Raw genomic sequence first — 24074 nt, 5'->3', positions numbered from 1 at the left:
GCAGCTCCCGCGCTGCAGCCTCACTCGCCGTGCCTTTTCTAGGTTGCGCCCCCCTGGCTGCTATCTCTCCAGGAGGGTCTCTCCAAACTCTGTGGCTCTGCTACCCGGGTGCGTTGGACCCCGGCGATAAGGCGCGTGGCAGCACGCGGCGCCCGCGGGACCTGCCCCGCTTCCTCACCCACCCCAGGCGGGAGCTTTCGTGGCTGGGCTGCTTGTGCCCGGGAGGCTTCCCGAGTCCTCAGCTGCCCTTTCCACCCTCGCCTCTCCTCCTCCTGCCGCCTGACGTAGCGGCTCTTTGTTCTTCACTTTGTTCGCCAGGCCAAGGGTTATCTACATAAATGGGTGGCTTGGGTGTTATTAAGAGTAATGTGAGTGGGAGGGGTGGGGACCTGGGGGAGAAAGAGGATGAGTTGAGGGTGATGTGTAAGGTGGAAAGGGGAGCAAGAGGCTTGGTGTCCGGGCTAAGAAATTTCACCAGCTCTTCAGCCGGTGAAACAGAGGAGTCCAGGCTCTTTGCTTTCCATTTTGGAAGAGCCATGCTGTCAGGAACTGAGGGAGTTCGTGATGCAGACACACACTGGAAAGGTAGTGACCAGGAATGAGGGGCAGCTAGTTCTGAGATGTTTAGTCTGACGTCTGGCTTGTTAATTCCAGTTGTGGATTCTTAGCCAACCTCTCTTGCTGAGACAGAGGTACTTTTAAAGGTAGAAGCTTGACATCTTTATTCATTAAATGCCATTTTTCATCAGAGTAAAATTGAGAACGACTTTTCTCAAATTCACTGGGTAGGTTACAGTTTCACATGGCTTGTCTTACTCCATCTCAGAAGTGCATAGGTGGAGAACAAAATGCTAGAGGAAAGGTTGGTTTTATGCGCGGAGTTTTTGCTTCTTCATTTCCCTGGCAGCACCTCTCTCTGCAGACTAAATCAGACAGACTTTTCCCCCAGTGAAAGCCCGGTCTTGTTTCCCCGCCATTATTTGTCTACCTGGTTGAACTCCAGTCTTCAGGAGGGACACTAAAGGAGGTGTGATGGTTGAGAGGAAGTGAGAGGCAGTTTGATGGGAAGATTGTAGCCTCAAATTAAATGTTTGCATGAAGTTAAAGCCAGTAGCATCTTCTTTCTCTTTCTTTTGGAAGAAGGGATCCATGCAAATGACTAGAGGGGAGGAAGGTGAGATTCTGCAAAGAAGGGCCTCTTTCTGTAGCAGGGAGGGAAAGTGCAAAATCACAGTACTATGTGCACTTAGCCCCTTCACCTTATTGGGTGGTCAAGCTTTCTCGGGTAGCAGGGTTGGTTGCAGAATTTAAATTCGTGATGTCCTATGCTGACTATACCACTTTAATGCTGATGTTTTTTGTAGTGAAATAGTATTTACTACATAATTAATTTTGGTTTGAAAGGAAAATCTTTTGTAGTTACTCAGCCTGGTACATTTGTACTTTCCCCTCCCTCCCTTTCTTTTTCTTATTAGCAGCATGGAGGTAATTTAAATTATAAGATCCCATTATTCCAGTAGCCTTCAGAACTTTAATCTCTTAAAATGCAGGTGCTTTGAGCATTGTGATATTATCAGTAATTGGCGTAATTGTGTTAGCATTAAGTAGCCAAGATACACTATGAGCGCTGAGCAATTAATTTTATCTTTTTCTAGATAGATGTGGACTTCTTAAATTTGAATTTAATTGTGAGAAGTCTGTTTCTGCCTCTTCTTGCCAAATACATAATGAGATTAAAAGTGAAAACAAGTCATTAAGAGAGACTCTTGAAAGACCTGTACAACCATAGTATTTTGCCTCTATTTTTATACCCAGGTATACTCCCAGCCCTCTGATTCATTAATTTTCCTGAGGACTTTCCTCAGCATCTGTCATTCTGTTTCAAGATAAAATAGAACAGCCTTTGTGACCTCCCAAACTTGTCCCCTATTTAGGAACAGGATTTACCCCCGCCCTAGTGGAATTTGATACTAATTAAATAATAACCCAGGAATCATAATAAATGGCCTTTAGATCCTCATTGCGCATTTTCTATATCTCCTGTATAACTTATTACTCTGTTTAACAGTCTGAAATAGGATTCATTTATTCTGTTTGATGGAGCGAGGAAACTGAGGCTGATAAAATGTGACTTGTCAGTGGTCATACTAGTAAATGGACATGCTGGGACTTGAACAAGAGTCTTATGCTTTATAGTGCTTGGCTCTCTTGTAATCTGGGAAGTGGCCGCTTAAGGAAGAGATGGCAACGCTGATTCAGATGGTCTTGCTTTTCTAAAAGAGAGCTGATAAACACTGACTCTAACTTCACCTATATCTCCAGATCTTTTCCCATTCCTCTCTACCCAGAGCTTAGGGGGTTTTATTGTTCTTGTTGTTTTTTCCATGTTTGAAATTACACTTCCTCTGTGTTAGTGACTAGATTTAGCTGTGTTTGCATCATTGTGATTTGTTTTCTGCTGCCAACATTCTAATGGCATATTTTAATTTACAGATATCTTATGTCAGGTCTTAATGAACAGTATCTTTTTGAAAGGTCAGATTAGCATATTTTAACTTCTTAGAGTAAAAAACAACATTTCTGGTTTACCCCTAGGACATAGTTTACATCCCAGAAAAGAAATAATAAATTAAAAAATTAATAAATGATGTATATAGCTCTCTTCATACTCCACTACCCTACATACTGTATGACCACTGTACATGGCCCCCCAACTTCCCCACCCCAGTTCAGGATAACTTACTGAAAAGCTTATATTATAAAAGACATGGGCAAATCCATATACACTTTATATATTAAATATTTTTGTAATACTCCCCAGATGGAAATAAGTTTATTTTTCTTATTTTTGGAACATTTAACGTTGAGGCTCTCTTTAGCTAGGATTTATATGTTACACGGAGAAGAGCATAAATTAAAATTTAGAGTATATTTTCAGTGGGATATGCTGGATAAAATATTTATTTTGTCTTCAACAATTGAAGTATCTGTAGTGATCTATAACTTCCCCTTTGTAGAATTGTGTCAAAGCATCAGGAGAAGGGGGAGAAGGGGGGGGAGAGGGAGGGGGAGGAAAGGGAGATAAACTGAGTGATTTTTTTTTTTTTTTTTTTTTCCGGTACGCGGGCCTCTCACTGTTGTGGCCTCTCCCATTGCAGAGCACAGGCTCCGAATGCGCAGGCCCAGCAGCCATGGCTCACGGGCCCAGCCGCTTCGCGGCATGTGGGATCCTCCTGGACCACGGCATGAACCCGTGTCCCCTGCATCGGCAGGCGGACTCTCAACCACTGCGCCACCAGGGAAGCCCCTGAGTGGTCTTTTCTTTTATAAGTAAGGAATGGAATGATATATGCATATTTTCTTAATACACAATGCACTGCCACTTCTGTCTGTTTTAAACAGTTGCAGTGGCTTGTGAACTAAGAATGAAAGGGTAACTAGCTTTGATGTTAAATGCCAAGGAAAAGTTTATGGCCAAGAGAGGACTAGGAATGGAGATAAATGTGCATTAGGATTTTCATTTTTTCAAAACCCTCTCTCTTTTCCTTCATGTCTATTATAAAATAAAAACTATCTTCAGTTGGAAATTGTGAACTTTAAAGCAGTGGTTCTCAACCCTTACAAAAATCAGGAAACTTTTATTTACTACTAAAAGATTTCAAAGATTTTGACTTGTTCAGAGTTTTACTTCTCATTTCTGATGATTGGTAATATTTAGTGACAGAGTCACTATTTAATATCACTTAACTGGATATATATTATAAAGAATCACCACAGCATCTTCCCGTATTTGTAAAATAGTAGTACATGTATGAGTGGGACAGGGGTTCAGTCTACCGACTTCTGCCAGGATCCTGAAGTCCACAGGTTGGGACTCAGGACTGAAGTAAAACAACTGCTCCAGGCTGAAAATGCAGAAATGGTGATGTACATTATGTTAGCCGTCAGGTTATAAAGATTCCCAAGTGGAATTTTTCATCTTTGTTGTACATTAAATAGGTAATGTGTAAAGTCCTGACTTTGGATCTGATCTTGTTTCTGGGTTAATTGTTTTCATGGTCAGCTTTGAGGTCCTGTAGTTACTCAGTCACGGATAACTGGAGTTCTTCTAAGAGCATTCTCCCGACATTCTGCCTACAGTGCTTCCTTATGTTTGTCAAGTCAGGACTCCGACACCAGGGTCACCACTGTCATAACTGCCACCATCTGCATGCAGCCTTATATTCATTTCGTAGAAGCTAAAAGAGCCTTCCCAATCTTAACCTTTACAGTTTTCAATAAGTGTATAGAAAGAGAGAGATTATTTACCCTGTTCTGTAGTGGAAAAAGCTGACATACACGTTCATATTGAATCTGTCTCTCTGATTTCCATGCCCATTGCTGAGGTTTTGGTGTTCTGTTTAAGGCAGATTAGGCAGGGCACCAAAATCTGTTAGGGTTAGTGCATGATGCTCTTTTTTCTGGTTAAAAAAAAAAACAACTTTCTATTTATTGAATGTTTTATATGGATTATCTGTAATCTTCCTGGTATTGTGCAGGGTGGGTAATATCCCCCTTTTATAGGTAAAGAAACTGAAGCAAGTGGAGATTGTAATTTACCCAGGTCACATGGACAAGCTGAGGCCTGGCCTCGGATCCAGGTTTGTCAGTCCCCAGGCTAAAACATTTCTGTCATCACATCTGCTTCTTTCTCTGTCCTTAACCTCACCTGTGAAGAGAAATGAGAACATTTTGTTTAGTCTTACCTACCTTTTCAGCAAAGGTTCAGTTAAAATCATACAGAACATACCGACTTTAGGAATAGGGACGTGAAAGGGTCAACATTTTTGTATTTTTGGCTTCCATGCAGTATGTATGCTCTTTTCCCCCCCAAGGAACGTATACTTATATTCATGAGTGTATTGAATCTGTTGGTAAGAGTTTTTTGAGGCAGTATTGGCCACAAGCAATATTGCTGGATCTTAGGACATAGCATACTAATTTTACGAGGAACTGCACAGATTGTTATCAGTTTTATATCTCCACCAGTTCTACACGATGATTTCTTTTTTTATTAACAAATTTCCTGATTTTTGCTCTCCATTAGATGTTCATTGTGGCTCATGGTTGAATTTTGCCTTGTTTTGATTTATAAGTGAGGTTGAGCGTCTCTTCACGTACTTAATTTCCCTTTTCTGTGAATTGGGTCTCTTCCCCTTTTCTTGTAAGAAGTTCCTTGAAAGAATTCTTGTGGAGTTCCTTGTATATTCTAGAAGTTAATGCCTTGTTAGCTGTGGATATGGTGATTACTTTCTCCCAGTATGTCACTTGTCTGGTAAGTTTGTGTGTGGTGCCTTTCAGTAACAATAACAACAAAATCTTTAATTTTAATGTAGTTGAACCCACCAGTTTTTAACATTATTGTGGTCTGTGTATTTTGAGTCATTTAAGAAATGCTTCCGTATTCTAGGCTCATATTATAGTCTCTCTTCACTTTCTTAGCTTTATAGGTTTACTCTTGGGTTTTTAAACGATTCGAAGTTTAAGATGTAAGGTGTAAATTCTTTTTTTTTAAAACATCTTTATGGGAGTATAATTGCTTTACAATGGTGTGTTAGTTTCTGCTTTATAACAAAGTGAATCAGTTATGTATATACATATGTTCCCATATCTCCTCCCTCTAGAGTCTCCCTCTCTCCCACCCTCCCTATCCCACCCCTCTAGGTGGTCACAAAGCACCAAGCTGATCTCCCTGTGCTATTCGGCTGCTTCCCACTAGCTATCTATTTTACATTTGGTAGTGTATATATGTCCATGCCACTCTCTCACTTTGTCACAGCTTACCCTTACCCCTCCCCATATCCTCAAGTCTATCCTCTAGTAGGTCTGTGTCTTTATTCCTGTCTTACCCCTTCATTTTTATTTTTTAAAAGCTGTTCATCTTGTGAGCCAGTTTCTTCAACACTATTTACCAAATAATCCACTCTTTCTCCATAGATTTTTGGTGCCACCTGTAGCATATAAGTGTACATTTATACAGATCTCCTTCTGAGATCTCTGTTTTGTTCAGATGGCTTATTTGTGTGTTCCTGGGTCGTTGATTCACTTTTTTAAATTACTAGGGCTTTGAAATATGCCTTATCTTACCCGTACACTTATATGACTTGATCTTATTATCATGACTGATATAAATTTAAAAGTTCAAAACTATTTGAGATCATTTTGGGTGGCTGTCTTGCCCTTATTTGTATGTGCTAGCCCTTTACATCTGCAAATGTGTTTTCGAGAAATGTGTTTACTCCTTCAGGAATATTATTTATTTAGTAGCATAATTTAACATAACCCTAACTTTCCTGACATTACACTTTCTTCTCGATTTTATTATTATTTCTTTTTTTTAGCAATCACGGCTCCCTTTCATGCTTGGTCATCTATGTAGGGCAGTGGGTGTTTCACTTCAAAGTCCTCTCTTCTTCAGTGATCTGTGCGTGCTCATAGAGCTGGGATATGCATTCCTGATATGGCTTTTGAATGAATGTTTTATGAGGTGTGATGCCATAATATATGGCTGAATACTCTTGAAAGCCTGTTAATTATAGATGTTTGCTTATTATTGGGAAAACACTGCCAGTTTCAGCTCGAGTTTTCTCCAAGTTTTACTTTGCTTCACTCTGTTACCAGCTCGGGGGTCTCGTTCTCTCTCCAGTCTCCAGTGTATGTCACACCAAATGCTAGGTTGCTTTATTTGAGAAGCAGGCATTTACATGTCTTTTTTGTCTGCCGTTCTTAAGGTGCTTTATGGATATAGTAGAGGGACGCAGCCCACCTACTGAAAGGTACTAAGCTTGCATAAAGTCTGATAAAATGATAATGTAGAATGTTCTAGAGTCCAAAACCTGTTTATAAGACCAATGTCCTTGGGCTGTTGGAATTGTTCTCCTATTGTGCTTTAAACAGGAGCTATTCACCTGCGTTTAATGACAACAGCCCCAGCCTCTGACCTGACCGACGTCACATCCTCAGGAGGGGACTTCATCAGTGTGGACATTTTCCATTTCTCATTCAGGTTCCTCTGTGATCACCTCACCAGCTGTCAGGTGCACCTGTCTTACCAGCTCCTCCTTCTTCAATTATTCTAATGTAATTGACAGCTATACTACTTCATTCATTCAGCAGACATTTGCTGAGTTCCAAACTATTAAATCTTAGTTCCCTTATCTCTCCTCCTCCTATCTGCTGTACACCCGTCGTTGTGCTAAATTCTGAAAATACAATGTGAGTATGACACAGTGCCTGACCTTAGAAGATAGACACAAATCATTAACTGGAACTTAGAATGTGGAACACTTTACAGCAATACCTTGTAATAAATAATAATAGAGAGTGGGGCACAGAAGAGGGAGTGCTTTGTTCTTTCTTGTTTGTGAGGAAAGAATTCATGCCGGAGGTGACTTTAGTGCTAAATATTGGAGGGATAGGCTTATTAGACTGAACAGGGAAAAAAAAAAAAAGGACGAAGAAACAGCCCAGGTTCAGAGCCCGGTAAGGAGCACCAGGTATGTGGGCCTGGAGCAGAGGGGCCGTGGTGCAGAGGCGAGGAGAGCAGGAGGTGCATTTTGGTTCAGATTCTTGGTCCAGTCCTGTCTAGGGTCGTACACTGCTATTTCTGGAAGTGTGGACTTTTTCCTGGTAGCATTGTGGAATCATCGAGGGTGAAATAAATGCTTAAGTCACTGTCTTAAGGTATGTGAAAGGAAAGCAGGGAGAAGCCCAGTGGCGGTTGAAATAATCCAAGTAGAAATAATGAGGACCAGACCTAAGGCGATGATGGTGGGAAAGGAAAGGAGAGGATGGATTTGAGAATCACTTAGGAGAAAGAATTGTTTGCTGATTTGGTAGAAAGTGGGAGGGGAGTAAGAGGGAAGAAGGAGAAAGGTGACGCTTGATGTTTCTCGTTGGGAAGATTCACTGTCTGAGGGTGTCATTCATCGGGATGGAAAACAGCAGAGGAGCAAGTTTGGAGAGAGAACAGTGAGTTCAGTTTGAAGTAAAGTTGGGGTGCCTGTGGGCACTCAGCTGATCTTGAGAGACCCAGACCCCAGGAGAGAAGCCAGGGCTGGAGATGTGTATTGTGGAGGGACTGGAACTGGTGCTTCCAGCCATGCACATAGTTGAAATTCCCAGGGATGGCCCAAGGACCGAAGACAACAAACAGAAGAAGGGGAGAGAGAAAGAGGACCAGGGAAATCCACAAATACAGATGGTAATATTAAGCACCAGGGTTTTTGGTGGTGTTTCCGTATATTATGTCAGAGAATTTTTACAATACCCCATGAAATAATTATTGTTATTGTCCTTTACAGATAAACTATCTAAAGCTCAGGTAAGCAACTTGCCAAATCGCCCAAGTGTTACATAGGGAAAACTGTCAGGTGTGTCCAAGGCCACAGGAAGTTCAGGTAAAGATTGAAAATGGGAGATGAATTTGGTGATTAGGTATTTAGTTGGTAGAGAGTTCTAAAGGCTAAATCTAGGTTGTCATGGGTGAACAGAGTAGGAGTTGAGAAGCAGGGGCACTGAGTGTGTGTGTGTGTGTGTGTGTGTGTGTGTGTGTGTGTGTGTGTGTACACATTTGTCCATGGAGGAATATTTTTTGTGTATCATGGTAACTAGAGCTTATATTTTAGTTGAGAGTAGTGGAGAGGAAGTGACTGAAGGTAGAAGAGAGAATAACTAAGGGAGTAAGTTTCCAGAAAAGATAGGGTGGACAGGGTCTGGAGTGCAGGCTTGTCTCGGGAGGGAATAGGGACGTTCATTCCTTTGAGACAGGAGAGGAGGAGGGAAAGACACATGTGGCTGTGGATGAGTACACACGTGGAGGCTGCGAGGAAGTTGAGAAAGTTCCTTCCTGACGGCTTGGGTTTTCTCCGTGAGGTAGGAACAAATGAAATCTGCCGAGAGCGAGGGGACCTTGAGAAGACAGTCGAAAGTGAGTTCACAGTTAACTTGGGAAAAGGAGCTCACTGACTGAGGACAAATAATAGTCCTGTATCATTGAGGGCCCAGCTGGGGTTTTGTCAGTGAGGATTAGATGCTGCTGGTGGTGTTTTTTTGTTTGTTTGTTTTTCTGGTTGATAGAGGAAGATGAATACCATGAATGACCTTTTAAACTAAAACACACAGCCCTTGCCTGAAATGTTAAGTTTAGATGGTGATTTAAGGAAGCTTCAGGATGTTGGGTCCGGGGGTGGGGTGTGGAGGGAAATAAGACAGAGGGAACAAAAATTGGGCTTAGGGAACTTGTGTTCTAGTCTTAGTTCTTTCAGTAACAGAGAATGGGTTTAGGGAAGTCAGCTAATCCCTCTGAGCCTCAGTTTCCTCATCTTTCACTGGAGGAAGTTACTCTTCATGTCCCCCAAGTCTCTCGTAACTCTTAGGACTTCTGTGAGACTTGTACATCATTGGACAAAAATGAATGGACAAAAGAATAAGAGTAGTTAGATTCCTGTCATTTATCATTCCTGAGTCCTGATAACAGCTCTAACGCCAGTGAGTATTGACAACGTGAGACTAGGACAGCCGTCAGGTGACTGTGTCCAGGTCTCTGCCACTGGGCTGCACCTGGCAATGGGAGAGAGGTAGCAAGTCAGCAAAGGGGGAACAGAGCATGGGGCTATAATGGGAGTTGGGCAAGGGGCGGACAGGGTGGGTTTGCTGTGTGCCACAGCTCCCTGAGACATCATTTCGTAAGGGTGGTCGTAGTCTTTGCGTTCATCATCTACATTGTTTCTTTCCCTATATGATTGCGTTTTATTTTCACTGGGTTTATTTCTCCCTCTTAGTTATAAGTGTGCCATGTGGGAGAGAATTCAACAGTTGAAGGAGGTTAAGCATGATTTGTAGCATCTTACCTTAAATGTCCTTTCTCCTTCCCATCTCCTTCATTACACCTTGCTTTTCTTTGCCTGTAGAGAAATCAGAAACAGTTTGGAGCGTTTCATCACTCTTCTCAGCTAGCTATGTTCTTCCCCTGGAAAGTTTGTTCTTCAAAGCCATTAACTGTTTCTGTCTCCTATTAAGAGCAGGGATGGCAACTTAAAGCCCAGGAGAGTGTGTGACCCTAGCATTAAAGGGTGAATCCACATCAGGTGAGTGACTCAGAGATTATTGTAGTGATTTAACATGGCTAAGCAGGTGATAGGACACTCTTTTTAAAATTAAACCTTTAATATTTCTCTATGCTGTTACATATTTGAGAGAAACTTGGGCATTTCCTTTTGTCTTCATTAAGCTATTGCACAACTTAATGCTTGGAAAATTCTTCACAGGAAGAAACAGGGTGTAACAGTTCGTGTGAGACATTTTTTGAAAATTCGCCTTTTTAGTTAGCTTAAGTCTGAGAATATTCTCTCCACCCCCCTGCTCTAATTTCTTTCAGAAAGTGTTAATATCTCCACATAACTAAATATTCTTCAAAGAGAGACATACTTAAAAAATTAAAACCGTTTAAATACAAAATTAAAACATTGTCTATAAATGTGTTCTTCCATTTCCGGAGAAACAACAGGAAGGATTTGCTTTCTCAAAATAAACTAAGTAGCCTGACTGTGAACTCAGAGTAGTAGAGATCAAAGATTCCAGCACCATCACACAATGGGAAATTTGCAGTCTTTTTTTCTAACCTCGGAAAATCAAGTCTAATACTTCTTTTTTTGAAACACAAGGACCCAGGATGTGTATATACAATTTAGAAACATACCTTTGACATATGTGAAATTGTGTAACCTAAATATGTCTAGGAGAGTCTGTTTCCAAGATGTATTTAATCAGTATGGGCATGTTAGACATGCAACCATGGAAAGTGTCCTTCAGCATTAAACTTAGAATGGAGAAAAACCAACTGAGTTTCTATATATCCATATAGCGTCTAAACTTGAACTTGCTAGGTTAGTGAATTATTTCATAGCTTGGCTAGTAAGAAAAGTTTAGCAGCTCATGTTGACCATGGAACTACATTGAAGAAGGAATCTGCTAGGATAATCATAATAATAATAGTATATGAATTCCCAGGCAGGAATAGGGACATTTGTTAATATTTCTCTACTTCCAGAAACGAGGAGTGGGAGCCCATTTTAAAGAAAGGAAATCAGTTGTGTTATGGTTGCCAGATTTTTGTTTCTGAGCTATCAGCAAGATTAGGGAGAAAATATGTGTTATTCATCTGTCATTAATTTATAGGCTCAAAGAATATACAATTTTATATTTCTTAAATATAACATAGGTCAACATTTTGAAATGTTGAACAGTGTTTATATGTATTGGGGAAATTATGTATACATTGAGAACTTTATAGACTTTCTCAGTAGACTTTTTTCTTTGTCTTTCAAGAAAAGGTAGAAAAACAGATCTCAAAGTAGTAGACAGCCCATGATCTCAGTTTCTTTCTCAGTCTCTTTATTTTTAACCTAAGTCTTTTATATTTACAGTGGGTCTATTGTAGATAACAAATACGGGGTCTTTTTTAAATCTCCTCTGACAATCTGTGTCTTTTAATTGATATATTTAGATGATTCACATGTGATTATTGATATAGTTGGATTACTATCTACCATGTTTGTCCAACTGCTTTCTATTTGTTGCATTTGTTCTTTGTTTCTTTTTTCCCCTTCTTTTTCTGCCTTCTGTGGTTTTAAGTGCACATTTTATATGGCTCTATTTTGTCTCCTCTCTTAGCATTTATTTCCTTTACAGAATTTTTTAGTCACAATTGAGGTCACAATTGATCTCTCACTTTCTTAAACAGCAACAACAACAAAAACAAACCAGAAAACAAAGCATCTGTGTGTGTATGCATAGAAAAAAATTTGGAACGATATATACCAAGATATTAAGAGTAGTTATGTCTGAGTGTCAGGATTGTAGATGATTTTTACTTTCTTTTTTTATAGTTTTATGTATTATCTGATTTTTTAAAATAACAAACAAGTATTGCTTTTATAATCAGAAACAACGAGGCTGTTTTCATTTTGAAGAAAAGGAAAAGGAAAATCAGAGCAGAACAAGCTGAAAATCTCCCATGGTTCTGAAATTTATACCCTTTCTCTGCTTCTAGCTTGAGCTAAGCACATTGTCCCACTACACCAGCACTCCACAGGTAGGAAATAGGAAGGGGCTTCGCTGCTTCTCACCTTGCCCTGGGAAGGTTATCAATTCTTGTCCTCTACCATCTGTGCCTGTACAATGAGAATGAACCTTCTGAATGACTTAGCATCAATTCACCCTGTGGTTTGACATAAAGAAGTTTTCCATCTAATACAGAGTAAACCAAAACCCTCTATTTCTGCATAATTAAGTTTTCCTCTACATGGAATGTCTCTATGCCTCTTAACCGTCTTTCAAAAAATAATAAGCAGAATAAGAACACTCGAAAACTAGTTTAAAGTATAGCTTTCCATGTAAAACTTGTAATAGTTCTTATGGTTTGCTGGTATGAAACCCGTTCTCTTTTTGGGCAGGGTAGGGAGGGGAGTGTTTAGGGCTGGTACCTATGGTAATAGGTGAAGATATTGTAACTAGTGTGAGGCTGTTGTTCTGTCTGGATTTGGGGGAATTCAGTCCCCCTTGTGAAGTTTTAGAGAAAATTATCACTCCTGTTCTTGCATTGTTAATTATATCCTCTGAATTTACTTGTGCATGTAAACTAAACCCAATTAAGGTTTAGGAAAGTTGCATGGCTCAGTGCAAACAGATGAAATGTAGATTTTTTTAAAAAATGGTTTTTAATACCAAGTCACCTGCCGGGTGTTTTCAAGAAAGCCATAAATTTTGTAAATACTGCAGTTTGTTAGCCTGTATAATTGGGACTATTATCTTTTGCTGCCTAACTGCTGCATTCAAGTAAACAAAAGACAAGTGAAGCTTTTTGTGTCTTCTGAAAGAAGAGAGTCTAAAAAAAGCAAACTCTTTTTTCTGCTTCCAAGTGAAAACCTATAGTTCTCCATTTTAATGTATCTTATACGTGTCAGGAAATTTTATTTAAGGTTAGAAACGAAGTAGCAGTCATATTCTGTTTAAAGCTAATAGAATTATACATTTTGATTTATACAAAAAAATTAGAAAAGTTATGAAATAAGTGTAAAAAAGAATTCATTCACAATAATTTATTATTGCAACTATGTTAAAATAGATACAAATTTTGAAGGGAATGCAAAAACATAAATATTGCTATTTAAGGAATTATAAGTAAAATTTAACAAGCTTTCTTTATAATATTCTGATGTTAGATATTTTACAAGAAATAGAGAAGTCAGAAATCAAGTCTCTGGGATGCTTACTAAGATAAGTTGGAAAAGGTATTGAATTTTTATATTTGCAGTATAAACCATATTAGTAGACTGTTCAGTAGATGTGGGGAGTAAGGTAAGTAATCTTACTCTTTTTTTAAACCCATTTCTGAATGAGAGACTTGATACATGGAGATAATAGTGGAGAAACAATGATGAAAAGTCCAGGGCTTGTTACCACGTTAGCACATTTATTTAAGCATTATCTCTGTTGGCTTGGTGCCTTTGACCTGCTGCTGCTGGTCCCTTTACTCTGGTTTTAACTTGTCAAAGTCTACATTGTAACATTCTCCCTGCCTTTTTGTTCCTCAGGTATAGCTGTGAAAATTACTTAAGTGAGAAATGGTGTGGGAGTAAGAATTGTGAATGGAGGAAAGATATAATCCTCTCATTATTTAAATACAGGGAAGAAGGATTATCTGCAGCCCTGAGCTTTCACCCCAAAAGAACTGGTAGTATAATAGGTCATCTTTGCTTTGATAAATATAAACCATAATGCTTTAATAACTACTCTTAGGAAAAAGTCAAGAGGCACTAATTTTGAGCTACCTTTTCATCCTTTTATTTCATGATGATTCCTCTATGTGTTTCCTTAATCATTTGCTCTTTGAAAGAAGTATGAGCTTGTGATCAGTCCTGCCACAAAGACCCAGTATGAGATCTAGATATTAGAACAGTGCATTGACAAAGAGGCCAACTCCAATTTTATGCTTTCAGGAAGTGGTTGTAAACAGTGAAGTGAAAATTTAAAAATTGCAGAAATGATTTTGGCAGTAACCTATAAAAATACTGAGCGTTAAAATAATCCTTATATACTTGCCAAATTGATACACATTTTATAAATACATATAATGAATAAAATATAATATATGAAGTATTTTATATACTTGCTAAAATAAAGTTCCCTGCCTTTTTTTTAGTGTTTAATTCTAGATGAGTAATTCTTATGTTTCAGGATGCAGTAACACTTAGACCGAAAAGCAACATTTTTACAACAGTTTTAAAATACACTTTACCAAGTAGTATTCCCACTTTATGGATGGAACCTAAAAGCCAAGCAGTAAATTTAAGTAGTAGGTCACACATTAGATGAGCTATTCATTCCTACGTAAGCTTTCATCAGAGCTGGGAAAGAAAGCTTACAAATCTCCTACTTAAGGCAGGCTTTTATCTGAACCATTCTAAGATTAAGGGAGGGTACATTTTCAGCTTTTCTAGAAGAAATAACCTCTGCACTCTGATCTCTTTCAAACTAATCATATTTTAAAGTAAATACTTTATGCTAAAACTTAAGGCAACTGATTTCTTTCTTAATAGAAATAGATGTACATCGTCTTCTGTGAAATAACTAACCAAAGACAAGCCCACGTTCAACCTTCTCTGTAGTAAGTTGACTAATTCCAAAGCTTGTTACCCTTACCTTACAAGTGCTATTTTTAAAAAAAGAAAATTTAGAGGATTTTTTGAGATTAAAAAAAAATTTTGTAGGATATTTTGATTCCTTGAAAACTTTCTAACATTTTCCATTCCTCCGTTTAGTTGTTATCCATAGGGGCTTTGACAGGACACGTCATTTGCCGCAGATGTGATGATCTCCTGGGATAAAGGCAGGTGGAAGTTGCTGGGAGACAGACTTCAGCTTAATATGGGGAACAGATCTCCTTTAAAGCCAGGCAGAGCTGGGCTCAACTGCCCGGCACTGTCCAGGTCCCAGCACCGAGGGCACAGAGGCTGTCCATGCTTGACCAAGGGTGTAGAGAGACCTGAAACCTCCCATGGGAGCGGGCCCAGAGATGCCCTCTGAGGTCACAAAGTACATATTCAGTCACAAGCTTTGTGCTGGAAAAAACTTTGTTCAAGTACCAACTCTTCTGTGTATTGGCTGTGCAACCCTAGGAAAGTAATCTAGATTCTCTAAGCCTCAGTTTGCTCATCCTTAAAATGAGGATAAAATGATGTGAGGCTTATCATGTGAATTTAGATCAATAGATCTAAAGATCAATAGATCTAAAGCACTTGGTGTAGTTATTCCTTCTGATTCTGTAGCTTTTCACTCTCTGCCCCTTTTCTGTTCTTCTGCCATCACATTCATTCTTTTACAGTCTTTATTTTCTCTCCGGTTCTCTGCCTGTACCCTACGGCCTAGGGATGCCCTGAGCTCCTTCGGTAGCTTTACCATCAGTGTCTGATTCCTGGGCAAATCAATGAACAGCTGGTGATCCTCTGTGTCCTTTGGATTTGGCACGAGGAAGAGCACCGAAGACCTTTAAAAAGCCAAGATACATTGCTGCGTTAGCTTTCCTATGTGCTTTTACTATGGCACTTTCAGCTTCACAGTTAGTGGTCATGAAAGCACTAAATGGAGTTGGATATGGATATAGATGGAGAAAAAATTTTTTATACAACAGGTTATAAAAGTAAAAATCTGTGTTGGTAGCATTTAATTTTTCCTCTATTTAAGTCTCTGTTTTGGGGTCGGGCTCCTAATTGTGAATATTATATTTGAGAGAGAAGAAAAACATCAGGACCACAGGGCCAGAAGCATTCTTTTTAACAGGAACGCTTAACATAACTTTAGGGAATTGGGTACTAAGGGGGCAACATAAAAAAATTTATTTACTACATGCTATTTGAAGAACCACTTGCTTGACAGAGTGATATCCCTTAGAAATGTGATGGAAACTCATTCGTACATCTTGACTAAGAGGATCTGGTTATACCATTAAAGAAGTACAGGTTATTAGAGCTGGAAGGCATCTTTGGGGCCACACAATTCAATGATTTTCTTTTATAAATAGTGAAATGGAGAATCAGAGGCATGAAGTTTCTTGTTCCTTGAAACATAACTCTTTGTATTTAAAAAAGGCACAGCAGGGAGATGTGGCCCCTACCACTGTAGCTATTTTCTTACATTCCACCATGACTCCTGCCTCTGGGCCTGGAGTCACTTCCCTGTGGCTCAAAGATGGTCTCTACTCTGTTAGCCCTGATTGCTGAGTAATGCAGTGATGCGAAACTTCCTATGTTCTTACTCAAATTCTTTCTTTTGTTTCTGTTCGATGATTTTATGAAATCTTTGGTTTATTGGATTGCTCTGGCCCAGGAATAATCTACATAGGCAAATATTTAGACAGTTTAGTTTTCCTGTGTTTGACAGTTTTATGATATCTTACTCTGTGCCAGGCACATTTATGTTTTTAAGTAGTTTACTTGAGTTAACTCGAGGAGACAGGTAGAATTATCTATATCCAGTTGTCAGATCAGAAAACTGAAGCTTACAGGGCTTCAGCATTTGTTCCAGATTCTACAATTTGTAAGCTAGAACTAGATGCCAGGACAGTTTTTCAGACCATATGTTCATCATCTCTGCCTTGTCTGCATTTTCTGCTCCCCTTACTGCCTGTGTAATGGGGAACAGGGCGTAGAATTGAAGATCTCATGGCAAATGATCCAAAGAGGATCATCTGGCCTAGCCTCTTGGCTACCAACAAATGAGGTATGATATCATACATGAGGCATTCGAGGCCTTGTTTTTATTTATTTATTTATTTTGGTTTGGTATTTCAAAGTAAAAGTGGTCTTTTAGTTTTTCATTATTATAGAAGTAGTAAATCCTCATTGTAAGAAAGTATGAAAACATAAGAAATAATGGAGAAAATTAAAATATCCTTTATAGCTCTGATGATTAAAAGTGGGTTCAAATCTTAGCTGTATCACTTGCTAGCGCTGTTTGACTCTGGGCAAATTTTATAGCCGAAATTTCCATGCCTCAGTTCCCTGTGCATAAAACAAGAGTAGTCATAGTGCCTGCCTCATGCAGTAGTCAGGATTAAGTGGGTTTTTATTTGTGAGGCATTAGAATAGTGCCTGACACATAATAAGAATGACATGAGTGTTGATTAAATAAATGATCACCCATGTCAGTAGTCTTCCCATCTGTGGCCCCTGGGGAAAGAAGTAGAGGCAGACCCAGAAGGTAGATTGTGCAGTGCCGTGAATGGATAATGGGCCAAGTTGTGTGGAGACAGGCAGTGGAGAGTGGCCCGAGACCCTCTGCTTCTTTTGCTTCCTTAGTAATCCTAATAAAGTGGCACATTAATAAAGGTCTGTCTCTCACTTTCATGATACTAAAAGTGATTCTCCTCTTTCTACTCCTTGCTTTTAGGGAGCCCACAGAAGCCAAGCCTGTTTATTTGAGATTTTTCTCTTGTAGGCTATGCCAGACATGAATTTCCTTTCATGTGATATTTTCTGTGGTCTGTGTTAGTTTAGTTCTTCCTTTGTTTTCTTGTGCTTTGGTGTGAAGAAGATGCCCTGTTTATAGAGCCTTGGTGTCTTTCATGTATAATGCATTCTTAAGCTAACTCTAGTTGCTCTGACCCTTTGAGATTTTTAAATTGCTTTGTTCCGGTTTCTAAGCATTTTTGAAATATTAAAAATGTTCATGAGGGTGTGGGTCATGGGAAAACTTTCCCAGAGTTGTTTGTTCTTAGCAAATTGTGAATTTGCATGGAGAGGTTTAATGCTGGGTTCAATTCTGCCAGGTGCATTGGTCACTTGAACTTGAATTCCCAGTTCTGTTGATACTTAAATCCATGTTTCTAAGACATGAAGTGCAGAGTGGGAGCCTCTTAAACCTAAGTACCTGTGTTGCCTATTGTCCCATCAAAGAAAGGTCTTAAGTAGTGCTTGGGTTTGCATTGAAGCACCGTGTCAATAGTAAGGATCAAAAGATGTGTCTGTTCTCAGATTTTTGTCTTTGAACCAAGGCTTTCCAAAAAAGAACGCAGGCTTGTTTTGAATATTGCCGCCTCTGGGTGTGAGTGATTATGCAAGTCATTAGTGTTTTTTTAAACTATTCATAATAGGTGCAGAGGTATGAAATTGCAAGAAAAACAAAAAATGCTTTTTCAAACAGCTTGTACAAAGCAGCCTTTGAATGCAGGTGGTCCTCAACTTAAAAGGATTTGCAATTCTTCTTCCTGGTGAAAGACACCATCCACCATTCCCACTTGGCCATTTCCCATAATATAGCCTTCTCATTTAACTCCAACCTGCAGTGAGTTGCCAAGTTGTCTCAATTCTATCTTAAACTTAAACATTTTATCCATTATGTCTTAAAACTCTCCAGTGTGCTGCTGCAGTGCAGAACTCCTGTGAGGCCACCATCCTGTCTCGCCTGGCCTGCTGAAGCGGCCTCCAGCTGCCCTCTCTGACCTTGACCTCCAGTGCTCTGTACAAGCTGAAGTTGAGGGGTTTTTGCAAAACAAAGCTCAATGTCAGTGACCTGTGTAAAACCCTCCAGTGACTTACTGCCCTCAGAACTCCTGCCTAAGGAGTTAAAAGCCAGACCCCAGAAGGAGTCTTCAAGACCTTGCAAGAGGAAGTCCCTGCCTCTATCTGGAATCTACAGCTGTTGCCCTGCCTCACCCCCCAGCATATTCCAGACTTACACTCGCCTTGCAGCCTCACAGACTTTCTTTCTGTTCCTCTAATCTGCTGTGCTTTCATGAAGAAAAGCCTTCAGGGTGTGTCTGATGTCAAGAACGCTCTTTCCCCCTCTGCTGCTTCACTTTTGTCTAGCTAACTCCTACTTCTTCCCTTTTTTCTTAACTTAAATGTCATATCCTTCAGGGAGTCCTTTTTACCCCCTGAACTAAATGAAGTCCCCTTGCCATTTGTTTCTGTAGTACCTTCTACCTCTCCGGCATTTCACTTGTTACATTCGTGTGCCTTTTCTAATAGATTCTAAGCCCCCTGAAGGCATAGACCTGTCTGTCTTGTTCCACACTGTATCCTAGTACCTAGCACACAGTAGGATCTTGAATGTTTTTTGAATGAATGAACATGTTCCACATCACTCCCATATTATTACTTATAGTAGCGTTTGTCAGACAGCCCACACATGCATTTCAGCCAACTCCTTCCGTTGACTTAAATTAGCTTAGCTTAATTGTGCTAAATATGTACAAACATGAAGTAAAATATATACTTCTTATGCTTATATCTTTTTTTTTTTTGCGGTACTTGGGCCTCTCACTGTTGTGGCCTCTCCCGTTGCGGAGCACAGGCTCCGGACGCACAGGCTCAGCGGCCATGGCTCACGGGCCCAGCCGCTCCGCGGCATGTGGGATCTTCCCAGACTGGGGCACGGACCCGTGTCCCCTGCATCGGCAGGCGGACTCTCAACCACTGCGCCACCAGGGAAGCCCATGCTTATAGCTTTTATACCACTATTAAAACATTTTTAAAATCACCAATAAATGCAAACAATATTTTAAACCATTAAAATTTAAATTAAACATGATGAATGCATTTTTTGCTGAGACTAAATCACCTATGTCCATTTTTAAAAATTACTATAAAGTTGTTGCCTCGGGTCCTAATATATACTTAATGCATAAGAGTCTTTTGATTTTGATAATCGTAGTGCAAAAAATACCTGTCGGCAATAAATATGTTACTCAGAAGCACATTATGGACTTGAAGGCCTTGCTTGCTGTCATCTCAGGACCATCAGATAGCAGCTGTGCCAGTGAGCAGTCCTTGAATTACAATTTTAATGATTTTAATGATTTCCAGTTTCCTTGCTAGTACAGTCAGTGTCTTGTACATTCAAAGATAAGGCTAGCATTCCACAGTTACTGAAATCAGCATCAAACATACATCTAATTCAATGATTGCTAGAATCAGAAACAGGAATATAGTGTTTGTGAATTTTAGTTCTTACAGATGTGGAAAATTTTTACAGTTTCAGCATATAGCCAAGTGTCAGACTGCTGGAGGAAGTCAGTAGATAGTAGAAATGACTCATTTACATTGTTTTGAACATAACTCGTTTTCTTATCATTGCCTCCTCTTTGTAAATTTTTGAACCACTAAAACAAAACCTTTGTTATAATACCTTCATGCCATTGTGAAGACATTATTATGAATGCCTAATGTCATTTGCCCTTCATTTGGTATGACTTCATCAGTTGTGTCCAGTCTGCCTCTGCCCTTTCCTTATTAGCCTGTAGCAATTAATACAGTACAGTACTCCACTGCCTGTCATTCCATGGTATCATGAAATCAGTCTTACTCGATGATCAATAAGTAAGTGTCTTAAATTGACCTTTATCATTGTCATGTGTGTACCTGCCCGCGCTCTGTAAGCGTTGCTAAGGATCACTCAGTGCCACTGTAATCATAAATGCATACCTGGGCACTGTGTTGGTAAAGGGTTGGTTCAGATGATCCAGTGTGAAATTATATCAGTTTCTTTCAGATGAACACTGAAATGAAAACACAGGACTGAAAGATTATTTTGGAGAAGTCACAGATTCTTGAGTGTATCTGTAGGTCTCTAGAGATCCTGAGACCCCCATTTGAGAATATTTGCTTATAGTGTTAACAGCAGACCATGTACAAACCATAGCCAGATCATTGTGTTTGTGGAGATGTTCTGGTTTATGTGGGTCATTCCCTTGGTTCTCTACCTCTCTCTAGCCTGCTAGCCTGTCCCTGCATCTTACCAAGCCCCTTTTTGGTTAGAGGATGGAGAAGCCTTGTTTTCTGGTCTCTCTAAGGCCTTAGAGGCTCTCTGTTGGAGTCTCTTTCTGGCTATTTGTGGTTCCCTAGGTAACTCTGAAGCCCTATCCCTCAGGAGCACAGTGCACCTGTTGAGGAGAGAGTATAGTAAGAACATAGCAGAGGGGGTAGGGAAGGCAATGAGGATTTCAAATATATCAGATCCTTACACTTAAAAGGAAAAATTCGTGCAAATTTTGCTGATATAGACCCCAAAGTTGTAGTCATTTTATTACATCATGGCTTTAGCCTAGGGACCTAGAAGTCACTTACTTTTTTTGCATGTATAATTTTAATAGCTTTACTGAGATAACATTCATATACATACATTTGGCCCAATGAAAGCGTACTATTCAGTGTTGTTAAGTACATTCACAGAGTTGAGCAGACCATCACCACAATCAATTTTAGAATATTTCATCACCCCAAAAGAAACCCTGTATCCATTACAAGTGATTCCCATTCTCCCCAATCCACCTAGCCCCTGGCAACTACCAGTCTACTTTCTGTCTCTGTAGATTTGCCTGTTCTGAACATTTAAATAGTATCCTAAATATGAGGTCCTTCATGACTGGCTTCTTTCACTAAGCATAATGTTGTAAAGGTCAGCCACGTTGTAATGTGTCAGTATTTCATTTCTTTTTTTTTTTTTTTGCCAAATATTCCATTGAATAGATAATGCCAACAAATTTTAAGTGTATTGTTCAGTAGTGTTATACTCACATTGTTGTGAAACAGATACCCAGAACTTTTTCATCTTGCAAAACTGAAACTAGATATACTTCATTTTATTTATCCATTCTCATTTGTTGATGGCCATTTGCATTGTTTTCCACTTTGGAGCTGTTGTATATAATGTTATGAATATTTGTTTACAAGTTTTGTGTGGACATACGTTTTCATTTTTCTTGGTGTATACCTAGGCGCAGAATTGATGGGTCATACGGTCATTCTATATTTAACATTTTGAGGAACTGCCCAACTGTTTTCCAAAGTGGCTGCACCATTTTACATTTCTATCAGCAACATATGAAGATTCAAGTTCTCCACATTCTGGCCAACACTTACTATTTTCTGTCTTTTTGATTATGGCCATCTTAGTCGGTGTGAAGTGGTATCTCATTGTGATCTTTATTTGCATTTCTCCTACGATTAATGATGTAGAACATCTTTTCATGTGAAGACATTTAGTTAAACAAATTTTTTTTCTTAAAGTTTTCCTAGACTCCTGGGGTTACAATTTAAGAAGGAAGTACACTTTTGGGGATTGGAAGATTGAGAGAAAATAACTGCCCTCATTGTGGACTATTGGCGGATCAGAATTTAAGTAGAAGCAGTTGAACACTCACATTTTCAGGGACCTACATATGGAGTCCTTGTCCATAATAAGCAAAGGAAGGAAGAAAAGGTGGAAAATGGGCCCAAGTGTAAGAGATTCCCTTTCAAAGTGCTAAGCTACCAACACAACCGAGCCAAAGAATGGCCTTCAAATGGTGGGAAAATACAGTAGTCATCTTTATATTCCCCAGTATCTTGTTTGGTGTTTAGCACAAATTATTTATTACTTGTTTTGGAGAAGATGTATCCTTGAGTGTAGCAGACAAACCAAGAGTTTAGAATCATAAGATATGAGAATTAGAAGCTTTACATTATATAAAATGGGGCTGCGAAGTAAAGCATATGTAGATTAAATTCATAAATGCTACCAGACCTCCTCAGATTGCACAGATTCCTTCAAAAATATGTGCCTAACATCTCCCATGACTACCAACACACACACATGAAAGGCATTTATGAATTCAGTGGTGCCAATGAGGTTTATTTATGTCAATATATCTCACCTTATTTCCCCCCTTACATAAGGCAAATTAGTTCTTGCAGTAATAAAGAGCTAATTGTTGAGTTTCCAGGATATGCCAGGCACTGTGCTAAAACCACATAATGTCATTGTGCCATTTAATTGACAGCACTTGAATGAGGTCTGTCCTACTCTTATTCCCATATTATAGAAAAAGAAATTTAGGCTCAGTATCATTAAGGAACTTGCCCAGTATCACACCAGCCCTAAAGAGGCCAGGAGAATTCTAGGCTTCTAGCCAATGCTCTCAACCACTGAACTCAGTACAGAAAAGTCTTCCTTGTCCCACTGAGTCTTTGCAGCAGGAATTGGGAAGATGTAGAACGCAAATTTTATGTACATATTGATGCCATTTTATTTGGATGGAGATTTTGTCATTGCTCCCCTGGCCTGCTCACTGCAGGTGCAGTTGAGTGTGGCAGGAACCTCACAGGGGGTGTGGCCATGGCTGCACCTGAAGCAGGTATTGCAGTTTCGTGCGCACTTAGGAAGTTTGGACTTGATCCTAGAACCAGCGGGGGATTTTAACCTGGGAGGGTAATGATTAGATGTTCTTTTTCTTTTCTAAAGAAATGTAACTGGTGGCATTGTGGATTATAGGCTGGAGTAGGTGGAGATGGGTGGCAGGGAGTTTGGATTAAAGCTTAGATTTGGCAGTGGGGAAGAGAGGACCAATGTGAAAGATTTCTAAGGTGAAACCATTAGGACTTGGTAACCTTGGGGATGCAAGAGTTGAGAGATAGAGGACTTGAAGATGCTTGAAGAATTCTAGCTTAGAATACATGGGCAAGGTGCCATATTGATGCAGAGTTGTAGGACTGGGTGAGAGATGAGGTGAGGAATATCAAAGCCAGTGGTAGACTTAGGTTCAAGGCCCCACTCTTGATGGTCTGAGAACCTTTGGGGTTCTCTTGATCTTGGGTACTTTAGTCAACTTAATTAGAAGATAAAAGAAGTTCAATTGTGTTTACCTGCCTTTTAGTTTTTCTAGAAAATTGATGAACATTAACATTTCTCCTGGTATCAGGTAGTCGTTTAAGGCAAGAAAAGCATTTAGTTAACTGTTAGTGCTTTTACTAAAGTTTTCTTGTGCTTTTGCAAAATTTTCTTTTAAGTAGGAGTATTTAGAAGGGAAACTCAAGAAACAGCATTTTTTTTACTGAGCTGGTGAGAGACATTGTAGACTCTGCTCCTCCCCAACGGAATTCAGTCTGATAATGCAGGTGTTTTCCCAGTTGTAGGTCCCAACATCCATCCCTTCCTTAGCTACAGGATTCCTCAAGATACAGCTTTAGTTTAAGGGAAACAGACCCTGTAGGGAGCAG

At 39.5% G+C, this 24074-nt stretch overlaps 1 protein-coding gene across 6 annotated transcripts in view; it reads left to right on the top strand.

The window, feature by feature from the left end:
• Positions 1–24074, top strand: part of LRRC8D (leucine rich repeat containing 8 VRAC subunit D) — a 108857-nt gene that overhangs the window by 21949 nt on the left and 62834 nt on the right. The window lies entirely within an intron of this gene.

The sequence above is a fragment of the Mesoplodon bidens genome (assembly GCF_964165515.1).
Source record: "Mesoplodon bidens genome assembly, chromosome: 2".
NCBI classification, from domain to species: Eukaryota; Metazoa; Chordata; class Mammalia; order Artiodactyla; family Ziphiidae; genus Mesoplodon; species Mesoplodon bidens.
The sequence above is the reverse complement of the archived record's forward strand: the minus strand, read 5'-3'. Positions and strand labels throughout refer to the sequence as shown.